Raw genomic sequence first — 16,540 nt, 5'->3', positions numbered from 1 at the left:
GAACGAGGTTCGTCGTCGGTGTCTTCTCGGCCTTCTTGGAAGAGTTTATACCACTTGTAAACATTTTTTTGGCTTAAAGTAGACTCACCGTATGTCACTTTCAGCATTTCAAGTGTTTTGGAACATTTGATTCCATTTTTCACACAAAATTTAATGCAAACTCTTTGATCCATGTTTTTAGACAGCAGCAAATCGTGGAGCACGCAAAACACTTCTAACCTTGATGCCTCTAACAAACAAACCAAACATACTACAAAGCTGAAATTTGGAACGTATGTTCTAGACGAGTGTACCGACATAACCAAATAAAAAAGTCGAAGATCGAACGGACGTAGCCCGCTAAATTTCAAAATTCACCTTACTTTTTGATCACACCTCGTATTGTTAGTGAATATCTTATTTCACACTCATTATGTAAATGCTTTGTAGTTGAAAAGGTTGGTGGAAAAGCTCTACCATGTATAGTTGATGTAAGAAATGAAACTCAAGTTGCCAATGCTGTTAAAAATGCAGTGGATGAATTTGGAGGAATTGATATTCTAGTCAATAATGTCAGTGCAATTTCTCTGACTGATACTTTGAATACTGAAATGAAGAGATATGACCTCATGAATCAAACCAATGCAAGAGGAACTTTTCTAGTGTAGGTTGAAGAATCTTGTTTCTTATATCTTTTATAAAAAATGTAATTTTATAGGTGAAAAATTTGTCTACCTCATCTGTTAAAAAGTAAAAATCCACACATAATCAATTTAAGTTCACCTCTAAGTATGCATATAATCTGGTTCATGAATCATATTGCCTATACAATAGCAAAATATGGTATGTCTATGTGCGTTCTTGGTATGGCAAAGGAATTCAAAGATTGAGGAGTTACTGTTAATGCTCTGTGGCCTAAGACTGGTAATAATTATTATATTTAAAACTTAATTTTTTTTATAATTAGTTTAGTTAAAACTCATTTATTTTGTTTTTTTCAGATATTCATACTGCAGCCATGGAAATATTGGCAGATTCAGAATCAGCGAGAATTAGTCGGAAACCAGAAATTGTAGCTAATGCTGTTTATGCTATTATGTGCAAGGACAGTAAAGATGTGACTGGCAATTTCTTTGTGGATGAAGATATATTGAAGAATGAAGGTGTTAGTGATTTTGTTCAGTATGCTTGTGATCCATGTACGTAATCCCATTCTGCAATATCTTATAAATTGCTAACTTTATGGAATTATATTGTTTTTAATAACAAATTTTATTTTTATAGCAAATGCTGATAACCTTATGCTGGATTTCTTCCTAGATGTCGATAAAATAGACCCAAGAATGGTTGAAAAAGAAGTGCAATGGCATCAGAAATTAAGTCAAGTAAGTGGTGGAAGTGGTGGAAAAATAGAAATGATATTTGCTGCAATTGACAACAATTTGAGCAATGAACTTGTGACCAAGATTAGAGCTATCTTCCAGTTTAATGTTAAAGATACGATATTTTTTAACCATAACAGCACCAGAAGTCGGTGATAGATTTATATAACATAGAATTTTAAGTTTGACTTAAATTGCCAGACTAAATTTTTTTTTCAACAGGGCTGGACCATCCCCTCTTGGACGGCTCGATCACCCCCGCGATCAACATTTCCTTCACCAGTCGGTGCATTTCTAGTTCTACCTTTGGTGATACTGTGTAATACCATTGCTTGATCGGTTTAGTATTCCCGACGTTAATCACGTGCTCTGCGCCGGTGATACAACCCAGAACTTTTCGGTCCGGTATTATCTTCGAGACCATTTCTCTAATTTCCTCGCGCTGGGCATCCGTTGCTTTCGCGATGTCCACCGCGGCTGTGCGAATCTGGCCCTCCAAACTTGCTAATGTTAATGGGACTCTGACTTCTTCATCCTTCATGAATAGCACGTCCTCCTCTGGATCCACCATTATCTTAAATGCCTTGATGAAGTTGACACCGACGTAGCATTCGTCCTTCAGATCTGGGATTATAGCCACTCTGATGTCCTTTGTCACTCCACCTACGGTCCAGGGCATGCGAACATGACCTAATACTGCCACGGTTGAGCCGTCCGGCAGGCGGCAAGTACCTGCGTTGCGCGCCTGTAGCTCTAACCCCAGTTGAGCAGCGATCATGATCCCTAACGTGCCCATTGTTGTACAAGATGCACCTGAATCGTACAAAGCTCTGATTCGGTAATCTGCAATATTAATGGGCACGTACCATCTCGTCTCATCTTCGGGTGTATAAGCTCTTCCTCACTGACTGCCTTTATGCTTCCCGTCGGTCGATCCTATGGCTGCGGAAGTCCGCCCTTCGTCGTCGTCTGGACTAGTGTTGGCCAACACCCCGCTGGTCAACGCCTCTGTGTCGTCCGACGATCTTCGGCTGCACTTCCCTGCCATGTTCTGAGGATCTTCCTGTATCGCACGTCGGGCCCTGGGGGAGGAAGTAGCTCCTTCGATCCCGCTTGACGGGTTGGTATCTTGACTCTCGGCCGCACGTTCCTCTACTCGTAATGGCTGGATCTCATTATCACCGTTGTTTCTCACTCTTGATACTTTCTCTGTAGGCTCCTTTTCATCTATGGCGGAGCTTGTTGATATCGGGGGCGACTCGCGCGGAATCTCGTCGCGCTGCCGCCCAGAGTGAGGGATCTCTTCGCTACTCGAAGCAACTATGACCCCGTCTAGTTGCTTCCTTTGTCGTTTCCCGATGACGCTGCTCCTTTGCAGTCGGGGCAATATCGGACGCTGAAGCCCAGTTTCCCACATTTGGAACAAGCGAGGGGCTTCGTATAGTCTACGTCGCGCCTGGGCGTTCTCGGCCTCTGCCTTTGGCCGTTTCCGCCGTCCGCCCCATTGGGCTTCTCGCCAGGTGAGGGCTTAGGCAGCTTGCGGTCTATCATGTCCGCGATCATCGTCTCCAGACGTTGCATTGCCGTTGGTGAAGGTTGCTTCTCGTTCAGCGCCGCGATCTCGATCTCTGCGTCGTCTTCCTCGACTTCGTCATTGTCGGCTGCTATCGCCGATACCCTAGGCTTGCGAACACCCGGCGCCGTCCCAACTTGTGCGGGTTGATATGCCCACTCTGGGAATAGCGTCGCCTTCGGCTCCAACAATATTCTCCTCTGTCGTGCTTGGGCAATATCATTTTGTGCATCCGTTGCCAACCGGCACAGCTCTCTTACCGACGTCGCGTCTCTTCGCTTGACGTTCGTCTTTATTTCGGGAAGCAGGTTCGAATACATTAGCTCCAACACTTCTATACTGGGCATCGGAGGCTGTATCTTGTTTACCATAGCCTGTAGCTTGGTCAGGTAAACCTTCACCGGCTCCTGCTCGCCCTGATATCTGGCTTGAGCCTCTCTCTTCAGCCTCTGTTGTTGCTGGATGCTCGTGCCGAACCATTCTCTCGCATCCTGTACGAACTCCTGGTAACCGATCCAATCCTTGTAGTTGTTGATGTACCATGTATGGGCTACTCCAGTTAACACGTCTGGTAGCCCCAACAACATCTCTTCTTCGGATAGCCCAGCCGCTACTCTTTGTGCCTGTAGCTTCTCCAAGAATACATCGACGCTTTGCTCTTCTTCGCCGGAGAACTTCACACGCCAGCCTCTGACGATCTTGCCGATATCTCTGGTGGTCGACAGCCCTGATGGGTAATTCTGCGTTGAATAGCTTGTTGGTCTTGAGTAGGCGCCTACAGAAGAATTCGCGGTGGAATTCTGCTGTCTGCCCCCTCCTAAGGGCTGTGCCGGGGGGTCGTCTGCAGGCCACCGGGCCCCTACGGGCGGCTGTGGCCTTTTTGGCGTGCTGCCTGGTACCACCGTGTCGTAGTGAAACGTCAGTGTCTTGAAAATTCACTGATTTGCTTGGCTGTTTCTCTTCTTTGGTTTCTGTTGTGCACGTGTTGCTCTCTTGTAGTTCGTACATCTCATTTTCTAGTACTCCTATGCGGTGTGCTTTGGATAAACGAGTGGTTTCCGTTGCCTGTGTTGCGCAAATTGTTTGTGCCATTTGCGCAATTGACAGGACGTACTCCCGTTCTCTCGTCATTGCCCTTTCGATTTTCGTGAGGCGTTTTATCCATTCCGTCATTACCTTGGCTATCTCTGGTGGCACTGTTATTGGGTTGCCCTTTGCATTCCTTAACGTGGGCATCTCCTCCTCTATGTCTTCCATAGAGTCTTGGTTGATCGTTTTACCATCATCCTTAGAGTTCTTCTCTGCTTCCTTTGATAGGGTCTTGCCGACTGTGAAGTTCATTTTTGTCTTGATTTCATCGTCCGTCAGCAGTCTGTATAGCGGATGGCTGTCCAGGTCCGCTGCATCTTCAAGAGTTTTGCATTCTTCGGATATAAATGACTGGCGCAGTTCTGTTCTTCTAATTGGGTCTGTTGTCTTATCAACTGCCCTTGTTTGGTCGAAATCTGCCTCGGAGTAATTGCCGAGTAGCCACTTCTGCAATCTGTTAGCTTGCGCGGCTCTGTCGCCTTCGCTTCGCAGCTCTAGTCCGGATAGCGTCTCTTTTAGACGTTTGTCATCGAACTCGCTTACCCATGTCTGTATTTCATCCTCCGTGGTGTCCAAGTCGAATAACAGCGTTTGATTTGTTGACTTAGCCATTGTTTACGCACGCTCGTTTTGTTTAAACAGTGGCTAGTCCCCAGGAGCTTGAGTACGAGTGGTTGTATTTTTTTTTTGAAAAATTTTTTTTTTTTGAAAAATCTACGTGAAAAAAAAAACAAACGGTCTGATCGCCACCGGCTTTATTTTGATTTTATCTAGCCGTACGAAATCGTTGGCTCTATCCCGCGAGGTTTTCTTGGCGCACCCTTACTACGCAAAAATAAAAACAGTAATCCTACCTATCAGCTTTGCTAACTGTTTGTTAGCAAAGCTGTGTTAATTTTTGTTGGGCGTGCCCTCTTCGCTATTGTTCGTCGCTTCTTAGTAGTCGGTTTAATTGAGGCGTTTCCTGGACACGAAAGAAAGAAAAAAAAATATAGAGATTTGCTATTTGCAATCAAAACAAAAATTATAGAAAAAAAAGGTATTACTTTTTAATTCGTTTTCTTAATGTAGCCTGAAAAAAACGTATGTAGCCCTGTACTTTTTAAAATTAAACCTGTAAATGGGCACTTGTTGACTTGTGTGTTTATTTTTGTAAACACTTGTCGGTGCGTCTTTCTGACTATTTGTGCCCGCGGCAGTATTTACGTTTCGCCTGTCGCGCGCAGCTTTTGTCTCACCGACTGCTGTTCGCCTCTGGTCTTGGCTATCACGTTGTTAGTATTACTCTCGGCCTTACAAGAGTTTTACAAAATTCAAAATGCCTAGGCCAGAGTATATGCGACGAACAACGCTTCGCCTACCTCGCGGTGTTTACCACTCGCACTCACGTGTACACGTATCGGTCGCCGCGGCTCTCTCTCTCAGAATCAAAACAAAGCTATAAAACACGCGCGCCCTTGACGCTCTCGTAGGAGGCCTTGTACTCCTGTGCCCAGTCACTTTAAGTTGGGCGCCACTGTAACGGTTGTTATTTATCCGAGTGATAAATTGATATCCGTTAACAAGATAAATTATCGTTGCTCCCACGTCGCGAAGTTAACCGCCACTTCGTTGAAGGAAGGCTTGCCTCCTGGCTATGGTGCCGACTGCTTCGTCGAATGCGTGCTCGGCGCACTGTTCACGCGGGGAAGCCGATGGGTTCGGGTGGCTGGGCAGAGGGGACACGTGTGCTTCTGCCTACGTCAGTGAATAAGGCGGCCAATTAATTGTAGATACCCTTTATTCATTTAGCGTTTGATTCACATTTATTGAAGAAAGAGGCCGAGAGCTTTTCCGAGTGACGCACCACTTCATCGCGCAGTTACGACACGTCGAGTTTTGCCGTATAAGAGAGAGAGAGAGAGAAGTACGCAGGCCTACTCGCGGACGCTTAATTTAACGCAATCTTTCGGCAATTAATTACACGTCGGTGAGATTACTCACTTTTTTTTTGATTGTAATGCGGCGCAAAACTTGGCTGCTGACTCTCCGGCTGTCGAGCTCACGTGTCGACTTTCGTCGTCCAGGGGATACTTCACTCTTTCGGTCCCCGCAGCACTTGTTAACCCTTGAGTCACTTGGGCGATGGCACTCGCTCCTCTCCTCCTTCTTTCGGTGTTCCTGTTCAACCTAATTTCCGATCTCGCTACCTTTTCTTATCTTTTCTTTTTCACGTGCTCAATGTCCTTCCCTATTTTTCACACTTCTCTTTCGGCCGGTTCATACGTGAATGTCTCTCCTCACTACCCCCACCCCTCACCTTACGCTCTCTCTACTCTCCGCTCGCGCACGGTTTTTCTGCGCAGCTGGCCCGCGCATGGCACGCGCTGGCTCTATATTCAGCGGATTTTTCCCTGTAACGAGTCGGCTCGTTACAGTTTTTAAAAAAATGTATGCACATACCTGATAATGGGATTAATTATCTCGAGGGACGAAGAATCATGTGGATTTTTTTCAGCCCAGAAAAAAATGGGGTTTTCGAGATAAATGCATTTTTTTTTTTAAAAAGTGCATAAACTTTTTTGTTTATGCATATTTTTGGAAAAAGGGTTTGAATTGGGGGTAAAAAGCTACCAAATGGAACCGGAGCGGTGAAAAAAGTTTAAAAATTGAGCGAGATATAAAAGATTTACAAAATAAAAATACAATTTTTCTAGAAATCGAAAAATGCATAGCTTACTTCTCAAGTGCATAAAATATGCAATTTTAACAATTTGGAGGTAAAAATAAAAGTTTTCCGGCTCATTCTATATCTAAAAAAAGTCCTTTGAGTTTCGTAGCATTTGGTGACATGAGTGCTACATACCTGCCTGAGTTGAAATGGAATCGGCCTGAATCAGAAGCTACTTCATCTTTATAAATATGTTTATTAATGGCTATCTGGCTTTCATCTTTATAAAACTATTTATCAATGGATATCTTATCTAATGTATAAAAAAACAACTTATTCTCCATCCTCCTTCCTCCTGCCCTCTTACAAAAAAATCTTGCCAAAACAAAAGCAGTTCACAAGCAGAGCGATAGGCGACTAATATTTTAAAAAGTGTATAATTGGCAAATACATTTATTATGAGCTGATCGAATTAATTGTTAACAGTTGCAAATAAAATTTTAACTAATTTTTTATGTAAATTTACTAGGGGAATAACGCGTAGATTTATACGTTTAAGTAATAAAAAATAATTATAAACTGATCTTTGTATGTTGGTTGTGTGAAAAAATAAAAAGCGAGAGAGGTTACTCGATTAACAATTAATCAAAGAAACGTGTTGTGCATTGTAACGGGGGGATAAATCTGCAAAAATGAGAAATTTATTTAAGAACAAACTCCCACGATGCAGAGCAAACCGCCGCTCCGTTAACACGTATGTTAATACGTGTATTCGCCTTAACGTCAGCTGACTTAACTTAGTTGTCTTCGATCAAGCAGAGTTGAACTCACCTTAAGTCACGTGCCTTGTGATACACGATGAGTTTCAAGTGTAAGCGACTTTACTCCAAATCCACTTAATCCCCTAGCTATAATAGGATTAAAACCTAAGCTTTTTCTAATTGTTTAGACTACTAGGAAAAATCATATGACGAAATCGGCGAATAATTTTAATAGATTTTATTAATAAAAATCTCTACAGTCTTTGTCGGGCCGAAAGACTGACGCACGCGAATAGGATTTACAATTAAATAATTTTCGGTGAGAAAGAGAGAGAGAGAAGATACGAAAATTGGCGCGATCTAACGCTCGGCGCAAATACAAAAAATATCGACATTTTCAGTATCATCAGTGGCATTGGCACTGTCTCAATGATCGATGGGTATGGTTGAGTCCGCACATGTTAGACTTGACTCGCTCTAGATGTATAGTATGCCGCAGAAGTTTCATTTCCAATATTAGAAGTGTTATAGAACATGAAGAATCTGAACTTCATCAGAATAATGTAGCAGAAATCAATGTTCCAATAGATCCTGAGTTCGATCCACATTTGGATGAAGAGGCATTTTATCACGAAAAAGCCACCATAACAGTCCTGCTTGCAACTTGGTTTTCGGATGAAGGAATAGCTTATAAAAAAATTGACACGCTACTTCCATTGATAAAAAGAATTGCTCGTTATCCAGGTGTACTTCAGGATGTTAAGTTAACGAGAACAACAATGTCTACAATTGTACAGTGTATTGTTGCTCCAGTGCACAAACAACAAATTGCTCGAACGCTGTCAAGATCGAAATTTGCAACCCTTTTCGACGAATCTACGTCAGTTTTCAACGATAAATCTGGATGCTTACTTCTTCGCTTTGCTGATGATCGGTCGTATCAAATTAAAACTACATTGTGGGCCTTTATTCCCATATACAGAGATGATAACGAGCATAGTGATGCGACGGCGGAATCGCTGTATAATTTGACTATACAGTCATTATTCAGCCAACAAAATGCGAGAGAAGAAAATAGACCTGCACTTCGACGAACTGATTATGTTGCATCAAGTACAGATGGATGCAATACCATGATTGGTGTAAATAATTCAGTTCGTCAGAGATTATACGACAACTTCGAGGATATCAATCACATAACTTGCCCGTGTCATGGTGCTCACTTATGCACGAAGAACTTTATGGAAACGTATTTTGCAGTCATCTTACATTTATTAAAAGATGTTTATAATTGGTTTGTATCTGCAAAACGATTACATCGTCTACTACATCATCAGATACAGTTCAATTTAGATACCCATAGACTTTTACGGTTCGTTGATTCTCGTTGGCTGACAGGATTGCCATCATTATACCGAATGACTGAACAAATAATGGCTATCGATGCTACTTTAGCAGAATTTGCACCAAATAATGCTGCAGCAAATGATTTACTTCAAAGGCTGAGGTCACCTTCAATTCAATGTTGTATTGCTTTTATATGTTTTATTCTTGAAGTCCCCGAAGATTTTAATGGATTTTTGCAGACTGAAGAAGTCATTCTTCCGGAAATTTTTAATAGAATTTGCGCTGATTTTAAAGACGTAGTATTATGTTACATGGAACATGACTACGTTGAAAATATTGACTTGATGTATATTGATTTACAAGATCCTAATCATTTTTTGCCCTACGACGACATGCGAATTGGCAATGAAGCTCGTCGTATTAGTATGTTTTAAGTTCCATATAATTATCACGCGCTATCAATAACGTTATTTCCGACTAAAACTACAATATAATATATAATAATATAATAAAACTGTAACGGGGAATCTCAGTCGTCCGTTTTGGATAGCTCTCGACTGCTCGCACGAATTATTTAATTGGGGATTCGGGAAGCTAAAACTGTTCCCACGGCTGAATAACGCGCCGAGCACACGCGTTCATCGTACGCGGACTATTGTACCCGGGATAGGAGTGACTGTACGGGTAAAAAAAAACAAAAAACGGAGGCGGAGACTAGGTGGAACAATGGTCTTTAATAATAATTATAATAAAAAAAGTAAGCAAACTTAAACGCGGAAATTAATCAAACAAAGGAACTGAAATTAAACTCAAATGATCGGCGAAACAAAATAAACAAACGGTAAAATAAATACAAAATAAGGAAGTACAAAATAAAAGAAATTACAAAATAATCAAAATGAACAAATAAAAAGAAATACAAATAAAGAAAATTACAAATTAAAGAAAGTTTCGAAAATAAGGAAAATTACAAAAAAAATAAAGAAGCTTCATTGTGTACGAACAACGACCGCCCGAACACAATAAGCGCGATCTCGCAATCGGCAGAGCTGCCGAACTGCGAGGTGTCCGTTCGGCGCCTCGGATAAGAGAGAGAGGGAGAGAGAAACACCGCACCAACCTTGCCCGGATCGACACAGATTTTCTGTCGCGTCCTTCTCCCTGCAGATCCCGCAAGTAGACACTCTGGAAAGAAAAACAAAGGCGACGGCTAGATGAAAGTCCCCTTCAGCTCCTTGAATACTCTCTCGCCGATCTCGCTGTTCCGGTTGGTGTTGTTAATAGTGTACTTGTTACTGTTCCCGTCTTCGTTGTTAATGGTGTTGTTGTTATGCTCCCGTTGTCATTACTGTGTTCACTACCGTTGTTATCGTTGTTATTACTATTGTTGTCGTTAGTGCGTTGACGTGTTGGTGAGTTGTTGAGCCCCCCTTGGATGTGACTGTGTACGTGTATGTGTGTACGTGTGTCCGTGTGCGTGTATCCGTGTGCGCCAGCGTTTCGCCTCACGCTGCAGACCGGTAACAGAACTCACTTCCAAGATGGCCACACGCGCACACACTCCCGCGTCACCTCGCCGGTCGCCACGTGTACCGGTGCCGGTTCAGCTGCCTCCACAGGCTATCTTCGAGAACACAATTTCCGCGCACCGGCTACGTTTTTCCAAACAAAACATAAATCGTCGGCGAGGGAGCGAGAACTCACAGGTCACAAGCAAACTTAGTAGGAAACATGTGCGCGCGGTGGGTCGTGCGGCAGCTCAGCAGGTACTGCCCGTTCCTTCGTCAAGCCAGCGAGATGCGCGCGCAGGTCTGCCGACGCCTCGCCGGCTTGCACTTATCTTCTGTCTCTCTCTCTCTCTCTCTCTTTCGCTGTGCTCTCTACGTCAGCTCTCGCTCTTTCCAATTCGCTGCCGTCGCCGTCGCACCTCAAGAACAGAACAAAAGAAAGAAACGGAGCGATTAGAGTGTGCTCAACTAGTGCACACTCCCAGCTCGTCAAAGCGCACGGGGAAACAGTGAGAGCCCGACGGAGAGCAACAGTCGAGCCGTGATTCTCCGTCACAAAACACTAATATGATTCAATTTTTTGTATTTTTTAATATTATTTACTATATTTCAGGTGCAGATTTACCTCAAGAAGAATATGCGCACGTAATGGATAGAATAAGACGATCATTGATTCACCTGGCTACTCATTGGTATAGTCTACTTTTTTTGCCTTGGGTCAGATATAAATGTACTGAACCCTGTTACCACAGAATGCTTTGTCGGAAATTTACCACATTAACAATCCCAATGTCATCCATGCACTTATGCAACAATTTCCCCGTTGCTTTCCTGAAGGGATTGAAGAAATGATAGAAATGCAGTGTGACTTATTAGTTCATAACGAGCAAGATTTTGTTAACGCTTTACCGGAAAACGTAAGGACTGATTATTTTTGATTCGCCGTACGAGACATTCAGGAAGAATCTGGGTTTCGCCCATATACAGAACTAGCTGATTTTGCGCTCAGTGTAATCTGTACTCCTCACAGTAACGCATAATCAGAACGTATTTGGTCCAAAGACAAGTACATAAGAAATAAATGGAGAAATAAATTAAGTTTGGCTTCAATGCGTTCAATTTTAATGATTAAAGAAATGCTCGCGTTAAGAAATTGTAATAAAAAAGTATAAACATTTATACCTGACGCTCACATGATCGCGAGAGTCAGGAATAGGATTCATAATATACGACAAAACGTTCTCAACAATAATAATAATGAAGGTGGGGAAGAAGGCGAAAATATAGAAGAGGACGGCTCAGACGGATTCAATAGTGATTATTCAGTTGAAGATGAACAATAATCGTATTATAAATGTAAACATACTTTTGTCAATTTATAAAATTAATGGACCATCTGGGTATGTTTTTTATATTATTTATTTCTATTTTGTTGAATGAGTGAAATTAAATGATATATATTCTATATTTTTTAGTTTATTTGCTGTTATAGTTCCTAGAGTGACCTGGATGTCAATAGGTGGATTTTTTTTGGTATTATAACGAATTTAATTCATTCGTTATGTCTCTCTCTTCCCACGCATGCATGTACACAATTTATATACTTGTACTATATTTGAATTCACATTATATTGTACAGCAGCCTGCAGCAGCCGACAACGTCGAAGTGTAAGGTAAGAGAGAGAGCCCGGCATGTCTACTCACGTGCGTACAAGCAGAGAGAGTCGCGCTCGCATGTATGCGTGTATGCGTGTGGTCGCGCTGCCGAAAAGTGCGATAAAAGAGTGGGGACGCCTCTCGCGGCAATTGACTGGCAGACGTAACGCGGACGACATGTGTCTGGACGCGCATCGAGGCAAGGGCTTTTCCGTCCTCTTTTGCTTGGGCAATCGCCGCGATTTAGCGTTCGTCAACTTCGTCCTCTTTACCGGAGAGTTTGGACTTTCGGTCTGGCATTGCCTAGAAGTGTTTTGCGAGTGCGTACCGTAGTGCGGCGACTTGATAGAGTGGTGTGCGCGTGCTGGGACCTAGCGCTAGGCGGTCCCGCGCTTCTCCACCACTGCAACCGGCGTCCGGGAACGCCGTTCGACGAGCGGATACTCTTTGTACGGAGGGCCTGGCCATTGCCATCGTATTGTAAGTACCTACTCGTTTGGCTCTCTCTTGCTGGCTTGCCGCTTCTCTCTCTCTTTGCCGATTTACCACTCTGTACGCTTTCCCTTGGATGCTTTATATAAATTATTTTTACCCTTTTTATTCTCTGCGTTTCTCTGACTTTGCGCCCGACTCTCACTCCCTATCCTTGGCGAATTCTCTGCGTTCGTCGCCACTTTTCGCGCTTTTCAGCCACTGCTACCTGCGACGCTCTACGTGGGCCACGAGGCTGCTTGACATTGTGGCTAGTTGAAGGGCTTGGCCACACGTGCACCAGCGTACTAGCCTCGTGGCATTCGTAACTGATAAAGCCGAGCTGTCAATCATTTTATCCTCTCGATTATAACGACGAGTTAGCTAAAACCCCGTTATAGTATATACGAAAAGTCCAAAGCTATTTTGGATTTATAACTGGAAAATCATTTTATAAATTGTTTGTACCTTCGTTCAATGTTCATTAGATTAATTGTTTTGGATAATTACAATTAATATTTTTAATTACAATTTCGTTAGAAAAATATGTTGAATATTTTAAAAGATTATGTAAAATAGTTTATTATTTCAATATAAAGTTTTACGTATAAAATATAATAAAATTTTATAGATAAATATTCTGCATTGTTGCTGTACCCTAATTTAACCATTTTTACAAAACTTTGCTTATAAAAAGAATCAACATTGTTTGTAACTTTTCAGATTACAATTTGGATTTCAAACTGTCCATCAGTTTTTCTAATTTCATGGCCGTTTGAATATTTCCGGTCACTTTCAATTTTCCCATCATAAATGCAGTTGTTGCTGGTTTCAATTTTCCTAACAAAAAGCCAAACTTAATTTATTTCTCCATTTATTTCTTATGTACTTGTCTTTGGACCAAATACGTTCTGGTTATGCGTTACTGTGAGGAGTACAGATTACACTAAGCGCAAAATCAGCTAGTTCTGTATATGGGCGAAACCCAGATTCTTCCTGAATGTTTCGTACGGCGAACCAAAAATAATCAGTCCTTACGTTTTCCGGTAAAGCGTTAACAAAATCTTGCTCGTTATGAACTAATAAATCACACTCCATTGCTATCATTTCTTCAATCCCTTCAGAAAAGCAACGGGAAGATTGTTGCATAAGTGCATGGATGACATTGAGATTATTAATTCCAGCTTCATCACCCGAAAATCGTTTGAAAAAAAAATTTAGTCTTGCAATTTAAGCCAAAGTTAAAATTCTATGTTATATAAATCTATCACCGACTTCTGGTGCTGTTATGGTTAAAAAATATCGTATCTTTAACATTAAACTGGAAGATAGCTCCAGTCTTGGTCACAAGTTCATTGCTCAAATTTTTCTCAATTGCAGCATACGAGGTGTGTTAAAAAAATAACGAGAATTTTCGTTTTATGAAAAAAATATTTATTTATTCATCTACATTAATGTTGTCGCCTTCAAACTAGTCCCCTTCGGATACAATACACTTATGCCAACGCTTTTTCCAATCCTCGAAACACTTTTGAAACTCGACCTTTGTAATAGCTTTTAGCTCTTTCAGCGATTCGCTTTTAATGTCATCTATGCTTGTAAAACGACGGCCTTTTAATGTTCTCTTTATTTTTGGAAATAGAAAAAAGTCACATGGAGCCATATCTGGCGAATATGGAGGCTGAGGCATCGTTACAGTTTCGTTTTTGGCCAAAAATTCACGAACAAGCAATGAAGTGTGAGCAGGCGCATTATCGTGATGCAAAAGCCATGAATTGTTTTGACACAAATCCGGGCGTTTTTTTCGGATTGCTTCACGCAAACGACGTTGAACTTGTAGGTAGTACTGCTTATTGATTGTTTGACCTTGTGGCAAGAATTCATAATGCACTATGCCATTAAAATCGAAGAACACAGTGAGCATAACCTTCACATTCGACCGCACTTGTCGAGCCTTTTTCGGTCTTGGCGATCCAGAATGCCTCCACTGGGACGATTGAGCCTTAGTTTCGACATCATATCCGTAAACCCATGTTTCGTCACCTGTTATAACACGTTTTAGTAGTTCTGCATCGTTATTGACTTCATTTAGCGACTCCTGAGCAACTTCCATTCGCCGCTGTTTTTGTTCAAAATTCAACAATTTTGGAACGAATTTTGCTGCCACACGTTTCATACCCAAAACATTCGAAAAAATTTGATGGCATGAGCCAACTGATATGCCAACATCATCAGCGACTTCTCTGATTGTAATTCGGCGATCGTTCATAACCATTTCTTTCACTTTTTTCACGTTTTCATCGGTTGTTGATGTGCTTGGGCGTCCGGGTCGTTCGTCATCTTCAGCGTTTTCGTGGCCATCTTGGAAACGCTTATACCACTCATAAATCCTTGCTTTACTCATAGCAGACTCACTATATGCCTTTGTTAACATTTGACAAACTTTACTACACTTTATTTCATTTTTTACGCAAAATTTAATACAAATTCTTTGATCCATTTTTTTTCACAAACGAAAATCGCCGAGCTCGAAAAACACGTCTAACGTTAGCGGCTGCCACTTAAAAAGTAAGCAATGAATATTGCTGAAAATTTTATCGTACTTCAGGGGCATGTGTACCAACATAATAAAAAAAATTTTTATACAAGCGGACTCTCCAAACCCGCGAAATTTAAAAATTCTCGTTACTTTTTGAACACACCTCGTATATCATTTCAATTTTTCCACCACGTCCTCCACTTGCTTGACTTAATTTCTGATGCCGTTGCACTTCCTTTTCAACCATTCTTGGGTCTATTTTATCGACATCTAGGAAGAAATCAAGCATTATTAAAAACAATATAATTCCACAAAATTAGGAATTTATAAGATATTGCAGAATGGGATTACGTACATGGATCACAAGCTTACTGAACAAAATCACTAACACCTTCATTCTTCAATAGATCTTCATTCACAAAAAAATTGCCAGTCACATCTTTACTGTCCTTGCACATAATAGCATAAACAGCATTAGCTACAATTTCTGGTTTCCGACTAATTCTCGCTGATTCTGAATCTGCCAATATTTCCATGGCTGTAGTATGAATAGCTGAAAAAAACAAAATAAATGAGTTTTAACTAAAGTAATTATAAAAAAAATTAAGTTTTAAATATAATAATTATTACCAGTCTTTTAGGCCACAGAGCATTAACAGTAACTCCTTAATCTTTGAATTCCTCTGCCATACCAAGAACGCACATAAACATACCATATTTTGCTATTGTATAGGCAATATGATTCTTGAACCAGATTGGATGCATACTCAGAGGTGGACTTAAATTGATTATGTGTGGATTTTTACTTTTTAACAGATGAGGTAGACAAATTTTTCACCTATAAAATTACATTTTTTATAAAAGATATAAGAAACAAGACTCTTCAACCTACACTAGAAAATTTCCTCTTGCATTGGTTTGATTCATGAGGTCATATCTCTTCATTTCAGTATTCAAAGTATCCGTCAGAGAAATTGCACTGACATTATTGACTAGAATATCAATTCCTCCAAATTCATCCACTGCATTTTTAACAGCATTGGCAACTTAAGTTTCATTTCTTACATCAACTATACATGGTAGAGCTTTTCCACCAACCTTTTCAACTACAAAGCATTCACATAATGAGTGTGAAATAAGATATTCACTAACAATATGTTTGAAATTTTTAAGTTCGCTTACCTTCATCAGCAGGTGATACTTCTCCTTTAATAGCACTTATTAATTTTGCTGATATAAACATCAAAGGGGCAGACAGGATAGTACACACAACCATAGGCTAGACAATCAGATCAATATCATTATTATAATGCAGTGTGAAAATAAATAAAGCTGGAGCAGTAGGAATGGTTCCATAGAGAAAACCAAAAGTGCTTAAATCAGATGTGTCGGTGGAATTTTCTCCTGCATTCAGTAGTATCACAGATTCTCTAATAACTATTGAAAGGACTAGAAGTTTAACAAAAATGAGAATTCCTGGTATTACTAATGCTACACCCTTGAGCTTGTGAATTTTGCCAACCATCACGAGTTCAAGCTAAAAGAGAGCACTTGCTGAAAATGTATTTCCAAAGACTTCTAGAAC

The 16,540-nt window shown here is 41.0% G+C and overlaps 2 pseudogenes; one reads left to right on the top strand and one right to left on the bottom strand.

Moving 5' to 3' along the window:
* The first annotated feature begins 437 nt into the window (after positions 1-437).
* Positions 438-1,517, top strand: LOC131663413 (hydroxysteroid dehydrogenase-like protein 2; annotated as a pseudogene).
* An 11,623-nt stretch (positions 1,518-13,140) lies between these two features.
* Positions 13,141-16,198, bottom strand: LOC131663412 (hydroxysteroid dehydrogenase-like protein 2; annotated as a pseudogene).
* Positions 16,199-16,540: the final 342 nt, after the last annotated feature.

This window comes from Phymastichus coffea, unplaced genomic scaffold (assembly GCF_024137745.1).
Source record: "Phymastichus coffea isolate CEN01 unplaced genomic scaffold, Cenicafe_Pcof_1.1 PCOF00035, whole genome shotgun sequence".
Classification (NCBI taxonomy): domain Eukaryota; kingdom Metazoa; phylum Arthropoda; class Insecta; order Hymenoptera; family Eulophidae; genus Phymastichus; species Phymastichus coffea.
This window is presented reverse-complemented; position numbering and strand designations above follow the sequence as displayed.